Here is a 13,614-nt window from a genome sequence, read left to right as displayed (position 1 = left end):
AATATTTTCAATAAAATATTTGTGCCCATTTGCCCGGAGTACGAGCTATTTTCATAAATCGTACTTAAACTACCCTTTAAGATCTGCTAAATACATTGTAAGTTCTTCAATGCTTCTATGTGAAGTATTAAGGTTTTAAAAGTATATGGTATGCCAGTGTAAAAAGGCCTTTTATTGCTTTTTATATATGAAATATTTAATATTTAATTTCATTTGCAGACATATAAACTCGTGAACATAATGAAAAATTCCACAATGAGAAGCGAAAAAAAGGGAATGCTTTTCATATTATAGGAAAATGGAGATAATTTAAATTTTAAAGAACTTGATTATATTGCTGTACGGACATAATTTCCTTACTTGTTTATTTCAAAGGAAATAAAATTTTATTGATTTCACATTATGCTCAAGCTAACCGAGCATCGATGGTATGTATGTATATTCGACATGTATACAAATGTATTTATACAAATTCTTATTAGCAGCTGAAGAAAGCTCATAAGACAAACAGACAAATGCATCCGGAAATTGTGGGTGCTTAGCAAACGGATATCAGCCGTCTTATTGGCTGACTAAGTTCTTCCTCTTGTTTGTACACTTTTCTTCGTACATGTAAATCAAAACCGAAGAGCTAATAACAACTTTGTAAAAGTAAAGAAAACTGAAAACAAACAATGCAAATGCTTTAAGAAAGTTGCTTACCTGCATTAAGGTAAACATATCAAGCAGTAGAGCAAGGCGGATATTATTTGAAAATCCATTAATTACTTAGAAGCAAAATATTAGAATTTAAAACTGAAAGAAATAAAAACTTTGTTCAAGTGAAAACACTTATAAAAATGAGTATTCATGTATTTTTTTTTTTTTTTTTTCTCTTCTTGCGTTTATTTATCTGCACAGTTTGAAAACCTAATAGCAAAGGACGTGGGCATAAGAATTTTATCTAATTCTGTAGGGCCATTAGCAGTCAATCATTTAGTTAATTATTTAATGTAATATTTGTAATCTTGTCTTATCTCTTCTGTATCCTACATATACATGTAGGTTTGAAAATTCTTTAAAATTTTAAAATTTCAAACCAACAATTCCATCTTTGGATACGACGTCTATAAACGAAGTTTGTAAATGGGCGCAATCTATCGAACACTTTTGCTAGAAAATCGTTTCCAAAAACACGAAAATTCTGAAACGATTGCATTGAGAAAGCGCAGTCTACAGGACTTCTTATTTAGGCACTTGCATCTTTTCCTTTTTTTTTCAAAAGAAGACGTAAGTTATTACTATGTTGGGGTAGAAAAAGTTATTAGTACTCGATGGTTCTTCACCGCAAAAGGTATTGTTTCGCCGAGAGGCTCGAGAGATGGTTTGAGTAGCCTTATCATTGCTTGACTAACGAAAGTCTAGATAGCAGATAGTTAGCACCCAAAGCCCATAATTAAGGAAAACTACTGACAACGTGTGACATCCTTAGACATATTTCAATACCAGGCTTCATTTATGCGTACATTGCACGGAGTAACATTATTGTTATTTTATATGAAAGTCTAGCTTTCACTCTATGATAGCACTACAAAACTGATCTGGCTCTCTCTTCCCCTCTCTCTATCTATCTTTCTCTCTTACTATGTCTTTCTTTCTTTCTTTCTCGGGCTCTGTCGCTTTCCCTTCTCCCATCTTTTAAACCGTATTTTTATTGAGAATACCATCTATTCACAAATTCTTGTGTACTGTCAATACCAGGCACTGAACACATGGCACCAAGTTATATAAATTATCAAAAACACGCACTTTCTTGAAAGAATTTTCAATTTAAAGCGTAAATGATTATTTGATCGCATTTTCACTATTCGGCAAGGTGTCGGGAAGTTCTCATGTCTACATCCGAAAATCGATCATTTCAACGACAGCCTTTTGGTAGCTCTCTTTATTCTTCTTTCTTTTTATCCGTCTTTTCTCTACATTTTTCATTTGGAAACCGTATTTTCAACAACGAATATTTAACATGCAATCAAGTTCCGCCAACATTCCCAAGAGACTTCTCGTTGGCTCTCTTCATCTCGCTCGCTCTCTCCCTGCCGCTTTCTCTCCAAGCTATTTTAGTCGCGATATATAGTGGACATCAGAATTCGTTTCATTATCAGTTTTTTGTTTTTTCATTCTTTGTCCGCACGCATTGTCCTGCTCATAATATATTCCCTTGAAAAAATAGGAAAACTTTTGTTTTATCATTTGGTCGTTTGTCCATTGAAGTGTAGCCTAATTAGTTCTGTTCGTTATGTTATATGAATTTTGCACTTTTGCTTCTACGAAACTCTGTGAAGTTGTTTCTTTTGGGTACTGTGATCTGTTTTTATACAAAAATTTGCTTTTGGCATCTGTTCAAAAAAGCACTTAAAAAGTTATTTCTGATAGTAATATACTATTTAAAAAAGCATTACATACTCTCTCCTTCTCTTCTTCTCTCTCTTTTTCCGTCTCACTATCTCTCCACCTGTCTTCCTCTCATTCCTTTCGCTCTTACTAACACATAAATTATATTGTTAATTAGTTTAATTATTTAAGTCAAATAATAAAAAAAAAATATCAAAAGTTGTTATTAACTACTTGGTGAAGCTAGTGAACCATGGTTAGCGATATTTACAATTTCAATCCAACATCATCATTAAGTAGAATTAAAAATCCTTTAGGGAAATTACAAATGGAGCACATTTTATAATTACGCACTGACAATGGCGAATCAAATTATGCTATATTATCCTAAGTTCAAAATCTATAATTATTTCATAGAGGTAGGCTCGCTATTCTATTATTTAAACCTGTTTTTCCTTCTTCCTTGTTCGCCTTCTTTGCAAACTCACTAAGGAGTGGGTAGATTAGGAGTAAGGTAGGTTAAAAGAAAAGTTACTTGTGCAAAGGGTTAATGTGAGAAGCAGAATTCAAACACCCAGGGCCGTTTGTCTCTGAAAGGTCTTCATACTTCCTTTATACGTTCGAAGCTAAACTCAAGCCTCTTGCCTTTCAAATACTGAAGATCCATAAAGCAATGACTTTTCATTGAGACCAAATTTTATGCCTATCTTTGCAAATAAATTAAGGAGTTAGTGGTAGGCAAACAAGCAAATACAAATCATTAGAAATGAAAAGGATTAAGCTGAGTGCAACAAGAATTTCCATGACAATATTCGTCTTGGACTTTGCTACCCGGTAACGGTGGAATGTAAGTGGGCAAAAGCGCTACTCAAAATTATACGAAACGATGAGCTTTAAGTTTGTTAACGTAAAACATAATTGATACGATATTTTTGTTGCACAGTGTTCTCTTAAAACAAGAGGAAGACGTTGTTGTTCGGATATTTTTTTTTTATTTTAGTCGACTTTCTTACAGTGACGTTTCATGGCATCATGAGCGTAAAATTCGATAAATTTAATCTTTCAGCGATCTCGAGTTGTTTTTCGCCAGTTTGCATCAACGAATGTCTTTATTTCGTCGTCAATCAGATCCAACCGGCCTTCCAGAGTGTGGTGCATCGTCAACATGAAAACTTTTTAAACGTAATTTTTCAAGCCAACTTTGGAACTGGCATTCTTTTAATACGTCTGTCTGTTCCATACATATTCAGTAATTTTTTTCTGCTTTGAACACTGTTTGTAGTTCCTCGATAACAAGAAGTAGGATATGCCGAAAACGTTGCTTCCGACTTTGGGTACTACACAAGAACTATCGCGCAGAAGGCAACGAACTTTTTTATAAATAAGCTTTACTCTAACAACTGTCAAAATGTATAGTGACAATGCAACTCAAGCGTGCAGTTAGCTGCGAAACATACAATTAAACCACCATTGGAAACTAAAAACCAAATCACTTTCCGAACGTATCGTACGTATCGTTCTACACTAAAAGAGTTCGCGTAAGGAATTTGTAACCCCTATTTTTCTTCTCCGCTACCGCACACATGTCGAACGTAACTTCTCAGTCGAGATCCTAAAAGTTTCCATCTGTTAAGCTACTATGAAATCGTCAAATTTGAAAATTTAGTTAAACGAACAATACACCTTAAGTTGTCTACTGCGAACCGAACTTCGAGAAAAAACTCGGTATAAGCGCTTTATCGACTGCCTTACGTTGAAAAGGTGGCATATGAATAGCAAAAAAAGGACTGATTTTTTCTTAGCCTCTCCCCTCCTCTCTGCTTGTCATTATCTCCGGGACATGTCCGGAGTAACTGGTTATTAGAAAAAAGTAAAAAAAAAAGGAAGCGATCAAAAATTAAAGAAAGACAAATTTATTCAGACGGTGTTTGTATTCGTAATTGATGACAACAACCGAATAATTTTTCCGGCTTAAGACTGACGTAAAAATTTTAATTTTATAATTATGTGAAAAGGACATTGTTAGCAGCGTTAAGCTGAAGTTAAAAGAAATTAACACTTCCGTTAATTAAATATAATTTCTTCCGAATTTTTAATAGGGGAATAATTGCTCTCTAAAAAGTTATCGGCAGCATAGTTACCCCAATTTTAAGGGTAAAGAAATGCAAAATTTATTCTATTTATTTTATTTAGTTGTATGCGTGTATGTGGATATAACAAACACGGTGAACCTTAAACACAATTATAAAGTGTGAAGCATTTTCACTGATTTTCCACAAGACTGATTGCTTAAAAATGCTGACAGTTAAACAGACTATAAGACAGGCACATTAATAGTCAGTGGAATATTAACACAATAGAAGTTGAAGCATAAACATAAAAAAGAAAAATAAAGGAGATAAAAACAAGTAAAAGAATAAAAGAAGAGAAAGGAGAAGACTACGCCTTTAACGGCAAAACAGTTGAACGTAAAATACATGCACGTAGATATGAGACAACATACGAGATTAATGGTGGCAGGGAAAAATGTCTACATGTAAAGTTATATGAGTGCAATGTTGTCATTGCTTTTTTTTTTTTTTTTTTTTTTTTGGCACTATAGGCGTACATTTCTCAAGTTAACCGAAAATTTTCCGGTGTATGAAGAAAGCAACATATTTTAGCGGTGAAGAGGAATAAGAAAAATGTGAAGCATCGTTTATTTAGAGCGCGGATTTGTAACATATACGTATGCATATCTAAATCTTTTTTTATACATCAGCAGCAGCAGCAAGAGCAGCAAATATATACGCGCGATATGGTACATAAAATGCACAAAAACTAACTTTTCAAATGTTATATTATTCGAGTAGTGCATAGTGAAATGTCTAACATCCTTCATGGAAGATGAGTTTACCGAAAATTTGTAAGAATCTCTAACTAACACATAACTAGTAGCGAAGCTAGCGAAACGCTTAAGAAGAAGAATACGTCGACGCTGACTGTCACCAGTAGAAGTAGTGCAAAATTCTATATAATTTTGTTGTTGTTCTTTTTTTGTTTTTTGTTTTCATTATTCTTAACAATTTCTTGGTTGTTCGGTTAGTAGTGCAGTTTGTAAAGTTTATGCACAAAATGTTATCAACATTTCGGTGGCAGTTATGGTGGATAGTATACCAGATTATTATCATCGTCACCAGTAGCAGCAACAAAGAAGAAAGTAGGTGCTAAACTGACACAAAACTAGGGAGCAAGGAAAAAAAAAAGAAAGAAATTGAGCTTTCCTTGAACGACCTACATACGGACCAAACGGATTGTATATCATCATGACACTAACACAACTATTAACTTGCAAATCACTATGATAATAATGATGACGATGATAATAATAATAATAACAATAATAATGATAATGATGATTACGATGACGATGACGATAATGATGGTTAAGGCAAATGTTGAATAAGAGACGAGAACACAAGACGAAGAACCCAAGAAAAGTCATTCTTGTGCGTTTGGGTAATGATTCCGGTAGACGGAAATACGTTTTACGCGGAAACTGCATTGACAGTTGCAAAATTTCCGCTGATCCTGTATGATTTCAAATGTGGTCTTTCAACCAAAACGACACCAGTTCCAACGAAACCTCAGTATTATTTCTTGCAAGTGTTATATGCATATTTCCCCTAAGAGAACTTTTTCTCAACAACTTAGATCTAATGCTTTCATATATATATACATCTGTGGGTGCTTGTACTCTCCATTAACTGTCAACAGAGCCATTAGTTGAAAGCTTCACAATAACAGAAAACACCTACACAAACAAAATCCTGTATAACCGCTGGCAGTGCTACATTTCAAGTTCTTGTCGTTAGTTTTCGTTATTTTATTTGTTGTAAAATGCTTCTTCAAAAGATTTTATGCATGTTTGTCTTCATCTAAAAGTTGTGCGCTATTGCAAATTTATCTCTTGATTTTGTTTTAGCATGCACACCCTCCCTCCAACCGTATAACATTAATGTTTTCAGGTGATTTAACGAAATTTTTTTAATTTGGTATTTTTCCACACGAACATATCCGAGATAATATATATATATATGTATAGTTTTGTGTTTTTAGTTCTTTGCATGCAATTAAAATTCTTTAATAAAACTTGTTATAAAGGCAGACGTGCTTTGCATGAGTATTAGTTATAGGTAAATATAAACACGATTTTTCAGTAAACCTTATACGATGTCTTCGAAACGCAAAAAAAAAAGAAGAAATTTCAAAAACTAAATTAAACGTTAAAAAAAGTTATAAAATAAGATTTAGCAAAAAAAAAAAAATTTTTTTTTTGCATTCTCGACATAACAAAATTGAAGCTATCAGCAAGGCTGGTAAGTTGGTGAATTAAGTTTTCGAGAGCTATGTTCATTAGATCCCACTTAATTGCAGCAACGACACATTGAATATTTTATTTTAATGCATCGAGAGAGTCCGATCGTGGGTCCTGTACCTACAAGTGCCGAGTGTTAAATTGGGCTGCGATAATGGAATGAAAACGAACTATTTTATAGATCTTCATATCACTACCCATTGATAAAGCGTCCCACCGTAAGCAGATAATGTGGGAATACGAGCAGCAAGCGGGCTTCACTGAAGTACGGTTTAGCTCATTATATGAGCTTTTTAAAGTTCTAAGGAAGGCTCAAAAATATTATCAAAAGCATACCTTGCTTTTATCTTTACTGATGAAAAAGGTGGAAAAGGTGGGAAGAGAAACTCAGCTCATGTTATCAGTTTGCGGTATAAAAAAGTAACTATGTCCCATAAAAACTGAGCTGAACTGGCGGCGGGTGACAAAACAGCTGCCATACAGGAACTGAATTGCAAACCCGAGGTGGTCTCTAGTAAACCCACGCCTTTTTAACAATTACCAAATTGTTCAACATATGATACCATCCAGTTCTGCATTCGTCCTACTGTTACTTTCGATTTTCTTATTTCACTTACACGTCCATGACAGTTCGTTTTGATAAAATCGTTTAATTTCAAGCTCTTAGAAAAAGAGGTAAACACAGCTCTGTCTGCGATTTATTATTATTTTCCGCTGCACATTTTGCACTGATATCATTATCTCACCAGAAGATGTTCTTCTGTGCTTCATAAGTTTTTTTTTTCCGCTGCTCTACTGTCGACGTTAAAAATGCATAGGCAGTAAACTGCCTGAAAGAAAAGTTTCTTTCAAAAAGGAAAAGAAAACTCTTCTCTCTTCGCAAACTCGTTCTAATAAAATGTTAACAATCATCAATATCACCTGTTTTATTGGCAGCATTTGATGGTTTTATCATAGAAAGTTTTTTCTTCACAGTAAGGAAAGATACGCAAAAGTAAAGGTATCAAAAAACAAGTAAGAAAATTACGTTCGGTCGTAAATGAATCTTTTATACTTTAAAGAAATGGAAAAACTTTTCACATTCTACAATATGGAGTGGGCGCTGTTGATTTTTTATATTTTCAGAACAGAAGTGAAAATCTTTAAGAGGTGTATGTGTTGTACTTTATGAGTAAAAAGCGAAAGACATGGAAACTGGAGGATTTCAATCTTTTTCGGCATACACATGATGACGTTGCAGGCGATTTTTTTTGAAAGTTCGGGTCGTTTTCTAATATGGTACCCAAACGATAACTTCATCCTCGCGAATGGATGAATGTTTACCGCAACTTCTATACAATTGCGCTGACAGATGGATGGACAAATTCCCAACTGGCCAAGAGTTTATGTACTTTATGCCCTTTCCGAAGTTTGCTTCTGTGCATTATATAACGAGAAAAAAAAAACGAGATAGTGACACCCCTCCCTATATGTAGTGTCGTAGGCATGTTGTTCGATCTGCTTGCTCCATTTTCATTAAGGAACTGCATAAATGAGCTTGCAATGATTTCTGCCAAACTTGAAGTCGACAGCTGCATTTTTGCGGCAAGAAGAATGTTTACAACACATTGGACGGACGAACAACAGGACAGACGGAAATACAGAGATCGATTCAGAATTGGACGAATATATATACTTTGTAGGACCTTCTGAAGCTTCCTGCTGGAAACGTCCGGGAAAAATAGATGAGATCAAGAAGAAGAAAAGGGGTTTTGTTTGTTTTCGTTTTTTCGAGTTATTTGAAAGTACGATTTTTGATAATTTTATGGTAATAGAATTCCCATTCTTTTTTTACTATTACTTATGCATTCTTCATTTGCTTAGTTTCTGTTCTATGTAATATCTAAGATAAGCAAACAAAGCATACAGAATCCAGTAAGGGAAGCAAAACTTTGACTTTTAACCGCATCATGTCACAATTACTGCACTGAAATTAAGAAAGAGAATTGGACTGGACACCAAAAAGCTAGATGTATCAACAAATAACAAAAACAACAACAAAAGCAACGAAAGATACCGGAATAAGAAATGAGTACAAATGCCTCAAGCATTTTCAACTAATTTTATACGTTTCGTTCTCTTACACTGCTGTTATACCGTTGTCAGCTTCAATAAAAACAAACAGCTGTACCAGTAGCAATAGCAACGACAACAATAACAGCAACAACAAAAGTAATAGTAACATGAAGAAAACCGCACAATGAAGATCTGACATTTGTGGTAATTACCAGAGTCAAAATTTTGCAAAAATAAGTAACATGAGTACAAAATGTATAGCAGAAGATAAAAATTTACGATGAAATAAAAACGAAGAGTAGCCAAATAAAAAAATAAGAAAAAAAAGGAAGAAAAAGAAAAAAGATATTTACGTGACAACCACAAAATGTGACTGCTTGACTATATACATATATAAAATATTGTTGTTACAACCTGATACACACCGGGCCGTAGTATAAGCGACAAACATATGGTAGCTAAGATGAAAAGATTGTGAAAAGGTTACTTACCCCCTTATTTTCCTTCCTGTTCCAAAATAACAGCGGAGGAAGAAAGGCTGAAAAGAAAGGAAAAACGAAAAATATTAATATAAACAAAACCAAGCAGTTTTTTTTTCAACTACTTATGTCAGCGATGTATTTGCACGGACATAAGCGACTAAATGAAAAAAAAATAAATAAATAATTAGAAGAACGTCCTTTTATCCCAATGTTACTCCACATCTCTGACTTTTCATTTACTAACAACTTCAATTTGCAATTTGTACTTAAATAAGTGCACGTAAGTCAACAAAAAGCCGCAGTTAACAACAATCAAGAGATAAACTCTTGTTTAATACAAAAACTGCACAAGTTACTACAAGTTAAGCACGTGCTGTTCTACTATTCTACTATACGTTACACTGGTATTGCAATTTTTAATTCATATCTGCCGTTATTGTTATTCTAGTGTTTGATACGTCAACGTTCGTATTTTTAAATATTTTGATTACTTGAAGTGGTATATGCATTAAGTGATTCCAAGGTTTCATTATTTTTCATATCTCTCACCCTTACGTGTGTGTGTTCTGTAGTCACACCCACAAGCGACAGGAACATGTTTTAATTAAGTCTACGTGAGCACAAAGGAAGAGCAAAATTGAAAAGACAACTCATCGGTTGAATCGTATGAGTAACGCTCGTTAGTTAGTTAGCGTCTAATTGAAAAAAACAAAGATAATATTTTCATATATACATATATCTATATTTATATAGCGAGCGTCCGAAACGTGCTTCCGGATAATTTCTAAAATTTTGTTCAGAAATTATTTTGAATATTTCTTTTTTCACATCAAATAAAACGGGCCATGAATGTGTGTCAGGTATAGCACATTGAAAATAATATCTATCTTGGCTACAATTCATATTGCGTGAAGTGAGTTCTTAACATTTTGCTTTTTTAAATTTTTAATATGATCAGAGAATCAGAGGATGGTACAACTCGATGATGATCAGAAACTAGTGGAGAAAGAGATTAGGAGTTTTCGCAGATTGGTAGATGCGCGGCCAATCGAGATCGAGTTATACCCGTTCACTGAGTGAGTTCTCCCTCACTGAGCTCTCACTATCTCTCCCTGATTGAGCTCTCACTAGCTCTCACTAGCTCTAACAAGTACGGCCAAACGGCATTGACATTTTAACCTTCGATCGCCGACTTGATAGTCGCGGCACTTATCTACTCGACTACGCGGCAGAGTTACTTAAATTTGCTGATACGAACTTCATCAAGTCTTACTTAAGCTCCTTTGGCAGCTGACAGCCCATGGAAATTTAAATAAGGAAAAAACAAAAAGTGAGCGAGGTTTGTTATACCGTCGAGTGTAAGCCGTGTTTCATAGCAATATAATCAATAAATGAAATTTTCATTTTACCTAAAAAAAAGCACTTTTTTACCCTAAATCTTTTGAAGTACAAGGATAAGGTTGTAGAGGTGTATATAAAACTGATAAGTACTTGGGATCGACCGAACATGTCTAAGTTTGTGTGTCTGCTTATGTGTTTGACCACTTGTCCATCTGATGTCTGCATATGTATTCTCGTGTTCAACGTAACGAAACTAGCTTTTGTCATATTTTGACTTGGTTCAGATCGGACCACTATTTCGACCACTTTCCATGTGACGCCTTACTTTGAAAATCGTTGCATGAAAAACTGTATTAAGCGATGTATTGTAGAGAATTTAGTGATGGGCCGTGGGATACTGTATTCAAAGCTTCCTTAAAGGTACAACAGAATTTGCCTCTTTCTTTTTTTTTTTGTAAAAATCCAACACTTGTTAGAAATACTTTTCGATTATGGATTGTTCCTAGGTTCTAACACAAATGCTATCTATTGTACCTATTTTTAACTATCTCATGTATTCTTAACTCCATTTACGTCCCATGTGATACTGATTGACATAGCTTTATCAGATCTTCGATCCGGCTTAAATTATTTAAAGAGAAAAACGCTATTAAATACTGGGAATAAGCAGTTAAAATCCATTGTCCTCTCAACAATGAGTGTAAGGCTAACGTATTTTAAAATTTCAGCAGTCATTTTATAGGCATCAAAAGAATTCAAATGCGTGCGATGCACTGATAATGGAAATGCGATAAAGTGCATATCTGTTTGATCAGCATACATGGACGAATTGATTTACCCAACTATCCTTTTTTCTATCCGTCTGTTTGTTGAAAATACGGTAGTTATCCTCTCAAGCTTTGTCTAAAAGAAAACACTTTGTCCCTCATTCTTCCCCTTTTAATTGTCATAAAATTTTCGTGCTAAATCTTTTAACATATCTCTCATATATAACGTGTTCACATAACATATAAAGCTTTCTGCAAATTAAACAAAAATTTTGGAAAACGAAAACGTTAGCAGTGAATTTCCCTTAAAGCTGCGCAAATTTTTCATTTTATATTGCGGCCGAGTGAATAAATTTTAGGTAGTACTTTGCTGCGGGCATGGTTAATAATAACTTCAAATCAAGCTCTGCGTTGAAGCATGCAAGTAAGCCGATGAAAAGACACTGCCTATGTATGCTTTGGTCAGTCTTTTTCACAAATATCTCCACACGAGGATCATAAGTTGTTGACAAGGGGAAGACATACTTGCCAGCTTTTTGTGTGCTTTCCTTAAACTGTGTTTTTAATGTAGACGTATTTATGCTTCAGTCTCGTTGATGTTTTAGCATCTTTTTCTTAATCAATCCAAAATACAAGCCATCTGCCTTCAATTGTCTTGTGTATGTAGCACTTCTCCAGTAGAGAGATAGATCAAATCGATATACTTTGGCAGATGTAGTAGGTATTTGCTTCCGCCGTGTATTTCGCGTTGCTCGAGGCTTTATTGCAGAAAACTGGCTATACATTTACTATCAAAAATATTGTTTATCGATTATGGCTCATTTTCAAGTCAAATAACTCTGATGATGAGTATGGTTTTAAGAACAGGAAATGTATCTAAAGGTATAGGTGATCGCAGTTGTAGCTCTAATTACCTGTTTTTTTAAGAGACTAGTAACGTCCCTTAACCATTGCAAACATAATTATCTTGCACGAAACGTGTGCCCTTGTTACCCGAGGGTTGAAAGTTTCACGAAGAAACCGATCGATTTGATTTGTTCAGACAATATTTAGCAGGTTTTTAATAATATTGGCTCGAACACTTTTTGTTTTCTGCATATAAGAGACATTAGCAAATACGGCGCCCAAAAGCACTTGCAATACAAGTGTAATCTGTTTCTCCAAGAAGAGATAAAAATTATTTAACATATCATGAGTAAATTTTTTCTTTTGGTGGTTGCAAGTAACTTGAAATACGTATCAGGCGTGATTCCATCTAAACTGTGACCATGTCAGAGTGATGGTAAGCACAAGAAGGCTTATTCTTTTGTGATAAGTTATTATCAAATCACTATTTTTCCTTAAAAATGAAAAGATTTTTGATTCTGTTGGTTACTCAGAGAAATTATAAATTTAGAAAATATTTTCCAAAATAAAGGAATTTATAAGCCTTCTTGATAATGTCCTTCATTAAGAGTTTGTATTTTGAAATTTGTTCTCAATTTTTCCTTAATCCGTTCATTTAAGTTAAAGGCAACATATTTCGTTTTGTTTAATTGCGCCAAGCTATCCCATTAGTAAATATTAAGAAGAAAGAGTAAGCATTTATTTTTCCATATGTATATGTCGTTATTTATATGCGTTTCTCGATATATACTAAAGGATATAAAACCAATCTTTTTTCTGTTTTTTTTTTTTTTTTTTTTGGATGTGTGTAAAACGTTACTCTTACTCAGCTTCAGCCTAAAATTAAGGAATAACATAAAAAGCATACAGACTGCTAGTAAAACAAAAGCAACAATAACAAATGTAAAAGAACAAGAAGTTACAAATTGACATAGTTTTCGGGACTTAACAACAAAAAACAAATAATAAAAAAAAAAACAGCAAAAGAAAAAATGTAAGTAAATAAATAAAATATAAATAAAAATAAAAAAAACAAAAAACAAACACAACCAAAAACCAAAACACAAAAATTCACAGTCAGTGGCTTGAAGGAGCCGAAGCGAGCGAGCATTTGCTGAAAACTGTTATAATTCGCCTTAAATACCTACCAGCACTATGTGTACGCAAAAGGAACACTACTGCAAGAGAATGAGGAAGAGAGGGTAGGATAGCGAGAAGAGAAACAGGGAGAAAGCAGAGAGTGCACAGAGAGAATGCTAGAAGTGTTTCGAAATACTGACCTTTCGCATAAAGATTTTCGAATTTGTACTCTTTTCGAACTTTGTTAACACCCTTAACTATAAAATCGAATAATCGT

This window comes from Glossina fuscipes, unplaced genomic scaffold, assembly GCF_014805625.2.
Source record: "Glossina fuscipes isolate IAEA_lab_2018 unplaced genomic scaffold, Yale_Gfus_2 127, whole genome shotgun sequence".
NCBI lineage: Eukaryota > Metazoa > Arthropoda > Insecta > Diptera > Glossinidae > Glossina > Glossina fuscipes.
This window is presented reverse-complemented; position numbering follows the sequence as displayed.